Consider the following 9,156-nt stretch of genomic DNA (forward strand, 5'->3'; position numbering starts at 1 on the left):
ACCCCCTGCAGCCTCTTGGGGCTTCCTTCACTGCCTGTCTGGGTTGGATTTCCGGTTCCCTATATCCCAGGTCTTCTTTTTCGTTTTACTCTCTTATTTGTGAGGAGCTCATTTTCCAGTAGCTTCATGATAAAGGGAGCAGGCAGCCATGCATTTGCAATCTCAGCATCCTCGGAACGTTGCATCATAGGTGTTCAATAAATGTTTATTAAATTAATGAAAGGACAAAGGAAGAAAAGAAGACAAGAGAGCATCAGCAGAGAAAAACTATCACAAATCTACGAGATAAAAAGGAAACAATAAATCTTGATAATCTGATGTTTAAATGACTGACCAAAACTTTAATTTATGATTTATAAAAGTAATCATGAAAGTTCAGAAGAACACCTGGATTTAGGGAACTCTTCTCATCTTTTCAAAAGGCAGTCTGGAACCTGGGAAAATATATAGGCTGTGAATGAGTTACTTAAACTTTTTGCATTTTGATTTTTGCCCATCAAAAATAGGGATAATAATACCTACCTAGGAAAACTGTTGTGTTGAGTGAGAACTAAGTAGTTGCTTAGCACTTTCGCCAGTCATCTCATTGAAATGACATTTAAGTTAAGTTAAATCATTTGTATGCAAAACACCGATCTCAATACCAAGCCTTTTGTAGCACTTGGTACATGAAAATGACTTCCCTTCTTTCTCCTCTGAAGAACTCAGGGCTCTCTGAAATGCCAAACACAACAATGTCAATTGTGTTGAAAATGGTTATAAAAAACTTAGATTTGGAATCAAATGTGATGGTAGCCTTAGCGGTGAGATGCCAGTTCTAATCTTGGTTCTCACAGTGACTTGCTGTTTATCCCTCTTTCTGAGCGTCAGTGCTTTCTTCAGTAAAATGTGGGGCTGTGTGGATGGTGACTGAGGTCCCCACCCCCACCCCAACTCTGTCATGCTATAATCTCGTTCTGCGAAATGCCCTTCTCAGAACCAACTCCACCCAGCCGCTGTGAGCACAGTTTGCCTGCGAGATAGATGCTAACTCTGTCCCTGGCACTAGCCTCTTACAGGACTAGGGCCTGGGGTAGATGTCTTAAGGTTGATGGGGAGAAGAAGCCCTTACATTCTTCTGCAACATAATGCAAAACAGATCCAGCCTTGGATGCAGGCAACACCAGGGAAGTGGACTTCATTGTAAAAGCTACCTTGTCAGCCTCAGGCTGGGGTGATTAATGACTCTTTAATCCCACAGCAGAATACCTGACAAAATATGCTTGGGCCAAAAAGGCAGAACAAAACTAATTAGCCTGGTCGACCCACTCACAAGGTGTGGGTTGCTAAGGATGCCAACAGCTTGGAAAGGAAGCCTCTCCCTGCGTCTCCCCTTTAGGTCTGTGAAAGAATCAAGTGGCCACAATGGGGAAGGGACTCCATTAAAAGGAGGGGGATGGCCAATGAATAAACATGCAGGTTACCGTGTTGATATTTCACTGAATGCCATTCTGAAGTGGGGTGCTTGGGGCCTCGGAGGCCTGCGCTCCCGGTATTGTGCTGGGGGAGGGACTGGCCATTTGAAGTCAAGGTGAGGACATACTGGGGGCAGATGGAACCTGCTTTGTTTGTGAAAGAGTTTTTCTGCTATTTATGCTAATGAGTGGGAAACACTTCTCAAGCATTTCAGATGATTCTGTAATGAGGCCCCGGCAGAATGTGCCAACATTGTTGGCCCAGGACAATTTTAAACTCCCACTCGCCACATTAGCAGCCCCTTTCTTTACATGAAGGCCCTTGGAGGGTGAAAGAGGACAATGAGGGAAGAGTGAAAACATCACAAAGAGAGGCTTTTGTTTCGCATTCCTTTGAACCCTCTCAAAAGCCCGGTTTCAAGGGGTGTGTTGGGCCTGCCTTTCAACGTTACTGAACCCAGAATCCCCTGTTGTTTAGCAACATAGAAAGCTGACCTTAATTGACTCCACTTCTGAGCAGGCTTTGTAAATCACTCTGCCCCAGAGTGAAATTTCCTGATGGGATCTGTATGTGATATATACCATTTACACACAGGATACCAACATGCCAAGGCAGTACACAAGTCTTCAAGTGAGTACAGTGATTTTTGGCTCACAACCCATTCTTTAGTTGAATTCTCACAAGCACCCTACCTCTGGATTAGGCATCGTTATTCTCATTTTACAGATAAGAGGACTGAAATGCGGGGAAGTTAAGTGGCCCACGTAGAGTCAGACATCAAGAAAAAGGTAGAGCTGTGACCAGAACTTAGAAGCCCTGACTTTTTCCACTCTCTCACAGCTGTTCTAGGGATCGTCCATCATGTGCCAGAGAGATAGCTTCAATGATGAGTTTCTTGAAACATTATTTTTTTGGAGGAAGTCACCCGTAGATTAAGATGACATTTTGGATTTCTCTCTTAATTTGTGGTCATGATATCATTTCCTTGACAAGATTTCTCCTTTCACTGCACTGTCTCTGTGCTCAGCTGATTGTACCCTCTTCCGTTCTCATCCCCAAGTCACCTAGCTACAGGCAGATGGCTGCTGAGTAGAGCAGTACTGGATATTCCATCTCCCTACAGGATAGCGTTTCTCTGAGCCTTATCAGCTCCAGCCATGGTGTGAGGAAGGGAGTTCACCCTGGAACTCATCGAGAAGTTTGGCCACACTTCATGCCTGAGAGATGTGTTTACACCCTCAAAGGCTCTGGACTAGCAATAATCAAGGTTGATTTTGATTTCCGACCAGGGCCATTTTCAAGGGCATGTGATCTGCGCAATTGTCCAGGACTCTGTGTTGGAAAGGGCCCTGTGTCTGGTTTAATACTCTGCTGTCACTGTCTTGACATTATAAATAATTTCATCTTGAATTTCTGTTTGATAAGTGAAGTCTAATGAGACGGTGGAGCAAGGGAGATACGTGCAATACACTTGTCTACTGCTCCTGCTTGCTACTCCATTTGTATAGTACATTCTCCATGCCCCAGGAGCGCAGAATCCCCGTGGGTCCACAGTGCATGGGGGTTCAATGACACTCAAAATAAATTAAATGTGCTATGTCTGCAACTGAGTAAGCAGGGTGCTGATGACCCTGAGAAGCCCATGCTTTCTGTTCAAATCAAAGTGGAAGAATGCAGAAAGATGACAATGGCGTTCTAAGAAACACGACTGACCGAAGAACCTCATCATATCTTTCTTATTGATGAGCTAATCATTTACACTGAAAACGATGGCAGAAGGAAAGGGAGAGATAAGAGGATGCAGAGTTGCTTGTCTTTTCAGTGGCCTCATCAGAGTGCTGGGAGAATTGTGTGTGTCTTGCAAAGTATCGAGTAGTTTCGAGCTGCGCTTCCACTGTTGTGGTCAAAACAAAAAACATGTGACTGTGTGAGCTACAGAATCAAAATTCTATAATTTCGGTGACTCTGCATAAGAGTTAAATGCACTTATATTTGTATTTAAAACTGGCATTGTAAATCTAAAGATGAACAATAAAACTCATGCTCATAATTTAAAATTTTAATTTCCTTTACTTAGAATGATATTAAAGAGCAAATAAAAACCATCATGACAAGTCAAGAGAGAGACAAGAGAAGAAAAAGCTTTATATTTTAGGATTTTTAATGGCATTTTTGGCCCCTGCTATTTGAACAAGGGGCCCCACACTCTCATTTTGTACTAGGTCTTGAAAATTATGGGGCCAGCTCTGTTTCTGGCAGAAGACATACAGAAATTAATACTTTGTGTGCGTGTTTTTTTTAAATCTCCTCTGATCACAGATATCTCAATTAACTCAAAAAGAACTGCTCCTAGTGGTCACGTTCTCGTATTTTATCTGGGTGCAATGAGGGGCTGGTGCCTGGTACTGCATCGCTCTGTGGGCGGAGGGTGGTGTGGTGGAGGCCATGTAGACATGCTACCTGAGTGAACATGGATAAACCACTTATCCCTAGCCTCTGTTTTCTTAATCTGCAAAATGGAGATAACATATGCCTTGCCCATTTGTTGGGTGTTCCAAGAAAAGAAAGGATATGAAGATGTCTTGCAAAATTTAAAGTGTTGTGTAGTATAGAGTACTTTATAATTTTTAGTATTATTTAAAAACCACAAAGCAGGAATTGTGAACATTGGTGTCTTTGTTCTCTCTGATTTGCAGATAAATTTTGAATCAATTCCTATCGTATTTGAATAAATCCAAATTCGTCTCTTTTTTTCTTGTAAATGAATCAGTTAATAATTGTTTAGGAGATAGTATGAAACTCCAACATATTCACAACTTTTTTTTTCCAATTATAATTGACATTCAATATTACTTTGTACTAGCTTTAGGTGTACAGCACAATGGTTAGACATTTATATAATTTACGAAGCGATCCCCTTAGTTATTCTAGTGCCTGTTTACAACTTTTTTCCTCCTTGTAGTAATAAAATATACATCAATGTTTTTAAAGACCAGAGTAGTTTAGCTAAAGTAAGGAAGTTTTACTCTATGTCAAAAGCAAAATATAAAGTAGTTTATACAGTATTCTATGATTACACAGTTGTCGAACCTGTGTATAGAACAATGACAAGGAAATAAACCAAAAGACCAACACTTAGCAGAGAAAACAAATAAGCCACAATCATAACATGGTGTACAATTTTTATCATGCAGTTTAGGCTACTTCTGGATTAAAACATGTTTCTCCAAATGTAACAGCTGCTCACATGCGAAGTCTGATTGATTAACCTACCAATCCTACAGAGAATGTGCTAATCTCATCCCTCTAAAACCAGCATTGTAAATAGGTTTCTGCCATATAATAAGAACTTTATAATAAACTGATACAGTAGACTGATACAGTGGAATAATGATTATACTGGGAAGGAAAAGCATTTTTGCCCTGTGACATTGAAAAAATAACTTCTCTCAGCATGGTTCTCAGTTTCCACATCTGTTCTTGGAATGGAGTAGAACATGAACTCTAAAGGGCCACCCATAACCAACGCTCTGTGTCTTGATGGCTTTGCTGTGACCTTCCAAGCCTTAGTGCCAATATCATCCTCAGGACCGCCTGAAATGAGGCAATGAGTATACATGAAAACCCTTGGCATGGAGAGGTTCTGTGTCCCAAGGTGACACAGCAGATCTGGGTTCTGGAATACCTGTTCCAGATCCAAATCCAACCTGTCCCTCTGCCTGATGTGTTCTCCCAGGGTAGGAGGCTCTTTTCCTAGTGCTAGGAAGAGTGGGCTCAGCCTTCTCTTACCGCAGGTTTCTGACCATCTCCCCAGCACACCAGCAAAGCAGGTGAACCATAAGTGTTTGTTGACATTGAGTTATGGTTTCATAATTTATTACTCATTGTATTTCTCCTTCTAGACTGCAAGCACTTCAAAGATCGAGGCTCTTCAAATTATTTCTCTCTTCTCATAGCCTCTAGTACAGGGATCCCTAATCCCTGGGATGTGGACCGGTACCGGTCCGTGGCCTGTTAGGACCTAGGCAGCACAGCAGGAGGTGAGTGGTGGGCAAATGAGCAAAGTTTCATCTATATTTGCAGCCGCTCCTCGGCGCTAGCATCACCACCTCGGCCCTACCTCAGATCATGAGGCATTAGATTCTTATAAGAGCACCGGTCCCTGGTGCTAAAAAGGTTGGAGACCACTGCCCTAGTGTACTCACAGGGCCTAGCACATAATAGGAGCTCAGTAAATGTTTTGAGTAGACCTGAATGATGGCGATATCCATTTTGCTGAGATAAATATTCTTGCTCATGAAGAACTCTAGGCTACCTAGATCAGTCCTGGTGTATGCCTCCTGTCACCAGTGAGAGTAATTGGGTTGCAATTTATCCTTTCTGAGGAAGATATGAACAGCTAGAAACTGTCGACTCCCAGAAACACTTCCTTGTCTTGACTAAAAACCACACCTTAGCTAAAAACCTCAGGCTTTCTTTGCTTTGCAGTCTTGGTCGAAATTGCATTTGGAATATACCCTATAACCCAGCAATGAGAAATTGTGCAAGGCCATTTGTAGCAGCTGCATTCATAATAGCCTTAAACTGGAAACAATCCAATATCCATCAGCAAAAAAATGGGCAAACAAAATATATTATTTCTTTACTAGGAAATACTACTCAGTAATAGCAAGGAGTAAACAACATGGATAAATCTTAAAAGCATGCTAAGTGAAAGAAGCCAGACACAAAAGCATACATACTGAATGATTCCATTTAAATACATTTCTAAAACAGACAAAACTGATCTAGAGTGATAGAATTCAGAACAGTGATTACCTGGGGGTGTGGGTGGGGGAGGTGGCGGTGGGGCAAGGTGAGGATGATTGGACCAGAAAGAGGGCACAAGGGAACTTCTGGGGTGATGAAAATAGTTATATATTGGCTGGCGTGGTGGTTACATAAGTCAAAACTCACTAAACCGTACACTTAAAAATCTGTACATAATACTGTTTACTAAATTAACCCTCAATTAAACCCCTACAATATTTGGAGCTGAAGTTTCTCAGCCTTTCAATAGCGGGCTGTCTTCTGGCTCAGATACCGGAAGGGCAAGTTATGATTCCTGCAGCTGTGGCCACACTGCAGATTTCCTCACATCCGCCTGGGGCGGCCCCAGCACGTGGCCCATTTCTCATCCAGGCACTTTGCTGGCACTTGGTGAACGTCTATTTCTCCCTGGGCTCTCTCAGGGCCCACAGAAGATACTCATCCTTCTTCCCCTTAGCACTTCTTCGGATCTCCAGTTCTCTGTGTTTTCTTCTCCAGGCTAATCCCTGGGGTTTCTATCCATGCTTCGCTGAACATGACTTCCAAACCCTTCCATCTCATAGTGGCCCTCCCCTGGATATGTTCCAGCTGCCCAGGGCCCATTCAAATAATTGTCTGAACTCTTTGGCAGACGAACTCGACTTCTTCCTCCAAAGTGATTTCAGCAAGAGGAGGCAGGCTGTGAGCCATTGTCTGAACAACTCAACAGGTTAAACTTTTTTTTTTAAGGGAGAAGAGAAATGAAAATGTGGTGGGAATTCCAGAAAGGCTCCTGTGAATGATTGACATACATTTAAGCGGACGACGTATTTGTGTGATGCCAGGGGGCTGATACATTAATAGATATAATTTGTAGGCTCCCAAGGAGAGGTTAAAGAGGAGAGCACAGATTCCTTTGAGCCGACTTGGTACTCCCGTGTCATCTGTCCCAGCCTTAATCAAGTTATCTTATCAACCCAGTGTCTCCTGAACCCCAGCTCTCTGTATGAATGAGGAAAAAATGTGCAGACAAATTTCTAGCAGCAGGAAGTTGGTGCTTTCCTGCGAGGCTGGATAAAAAGTACCTGTAACCTCTTCAGGCCTCCCTCCGGCTCCTGCTGGGAGTTCAGTTCAAGTGGCTCCCTTATTTGATTACGCCTCTCAGGCCTTCTCTGGTGTAGGTATCCAATTCACTGCCTTGCCCACTGACTCCCTAGGAAGCAGAAAACATTAGAGTTACTCTTTTGTAAAATTATGGGGAAGCTGAGTGGGCCCCATAAGTGTGCTTATGGAGTGTGTGTGTGTGTGTGTGTGTGTGTGTGTGTATAGACACACAGATGTGCATAAAGAGAGGAATGCTGTTTGTTAGCAAATGTGGCACTGATTTATATTCACTTCCTTTAGTCACAGAACAACTGAGTGACATCTCCAAATTCTCATGAAAAAAAAAGAGGTAGAGAAAAAAAAGACTCCTGCCCAAGTGCTATATTTCATTATTGTTATTTTTTAGTGTTTACGAAAGCTTTATAACATGCATAATTTACAACCAATGGATCAAATTCTCCTATTATGGAATTCTTTGCTTCATGACTATATAATTCAAATTGTAGTGCTATATATTATTTTATAATGAGAGTAGGAATTATGATGGTCTTTGTAAGTGTTTTCACATGAGAGATTATTGGACTGATGTGATATGTGTTGGTAGATTTGTGTGTAACCATCTCTCTTACACGTTACTTTATGAGTGAACACAAAGAGTGTAAACCCTATCTGTTGTAAGCATGTGCCTACTCTGGATTGCCTTTTTCCTTTTATTAGTTTCTTTAAAAAAAAAAAAAAAAAAAAAGGACATTTTGCCCCTGCTCCATCAACGAAAAAGACAAAACACAAAAACTTGGCAAGGCAATATTTTGTATTTCAGAAAATATCAACCTAATCAAGGAAAATAACGGCAACATCTTTTTATCTGCAGGTGCCTTAGCTGAGAATCTGGCCTAAGAGGCATTTTCAGATTAGCATGCAGCCCTGGGAGGACTTTGGCACAGGAGAGGAGCGGTTAGTGCTGAAAACTCAGGATGAAATGGGACTTGCTGGGGCGAGTTGAGGACCGCATTGGGCTGCTAAAAAATCGAGTTATCATTCATCTTTTCATTCCCGAAGGTGGGGCGGGGGGCGGCAAAGAAACACACCCTCCGGACTCAAAAATGCCTATTGATTTATCCTCTTTAACAGGGAAGACACTTGAGAACCCAACGTCTTGGGGCTCGTTAGCGATTTTTATTGAGAGAAGAACTTCCATGGCGAGTTCCCACAGGAGCTGGGGAGTCAGAGGAGCCAGGCGGGGCGGCGGGGTCCGGGGCAGAGGCGCAGCCGGCTTTTCTTTGCGCCATAAAGGCCTTCACAATGTCTGCTGGAATTTCAACAGTTAAAGAGACCTCGCTGCACAAAGGGGCGCGCCGGCTGTAATCGGGAAATAAATTTGATTTTCTGAATTCTTTGGCAGCTGGTGACAAAGGGCCAGGTATGGCGCCACGGTGGGGTGTTCTTTGCAGAAGGCGGCCGCCCGGCGGGGCGCACGAGCCCGGGACACACAAAGGCGGCTGTCCCCGCGCCACAATGGCCCTGCCGGGGCCCCTCGCGACTTCCCCCGTCAGCAAGTGGCCCTCCTAGGCCGAGGTCGCTGTCCGGGCTGCTGACCTAGGAGCGCAGGGACTGAGTACAGGGCAACACCTGAAGGAGAAGGGACACTTCCCTCTATCTTAAATCTGGAATTCCAAGGGCTTTCTGCTGGGGCCACAAGCAGCAGACTTTGGATTCATCAAGAAATGTCCACATGGAACAAACTATTTTAGAATCATATATCCAACAAAAGACTCGTATCAAGAATATAGAGAGAGGTGTCAAAACTCA

The sequence above is a fragment of the Pteropus alecto genome, unplaced genomic scaffold, assembly GCF_000325575.1.
Source record: "Pteropus alecto unplaced genomic scaffold, ASM32557v1 scaffold311, whole genome shotgun sequence".
Classification (NCBI taxonomy): domain Eukaryota; kingdom Metazoa; phylum Chordata; class Mammalia; order Chiroptera; family Pteropodidae; genus Pteropus; species Pteropus alecto.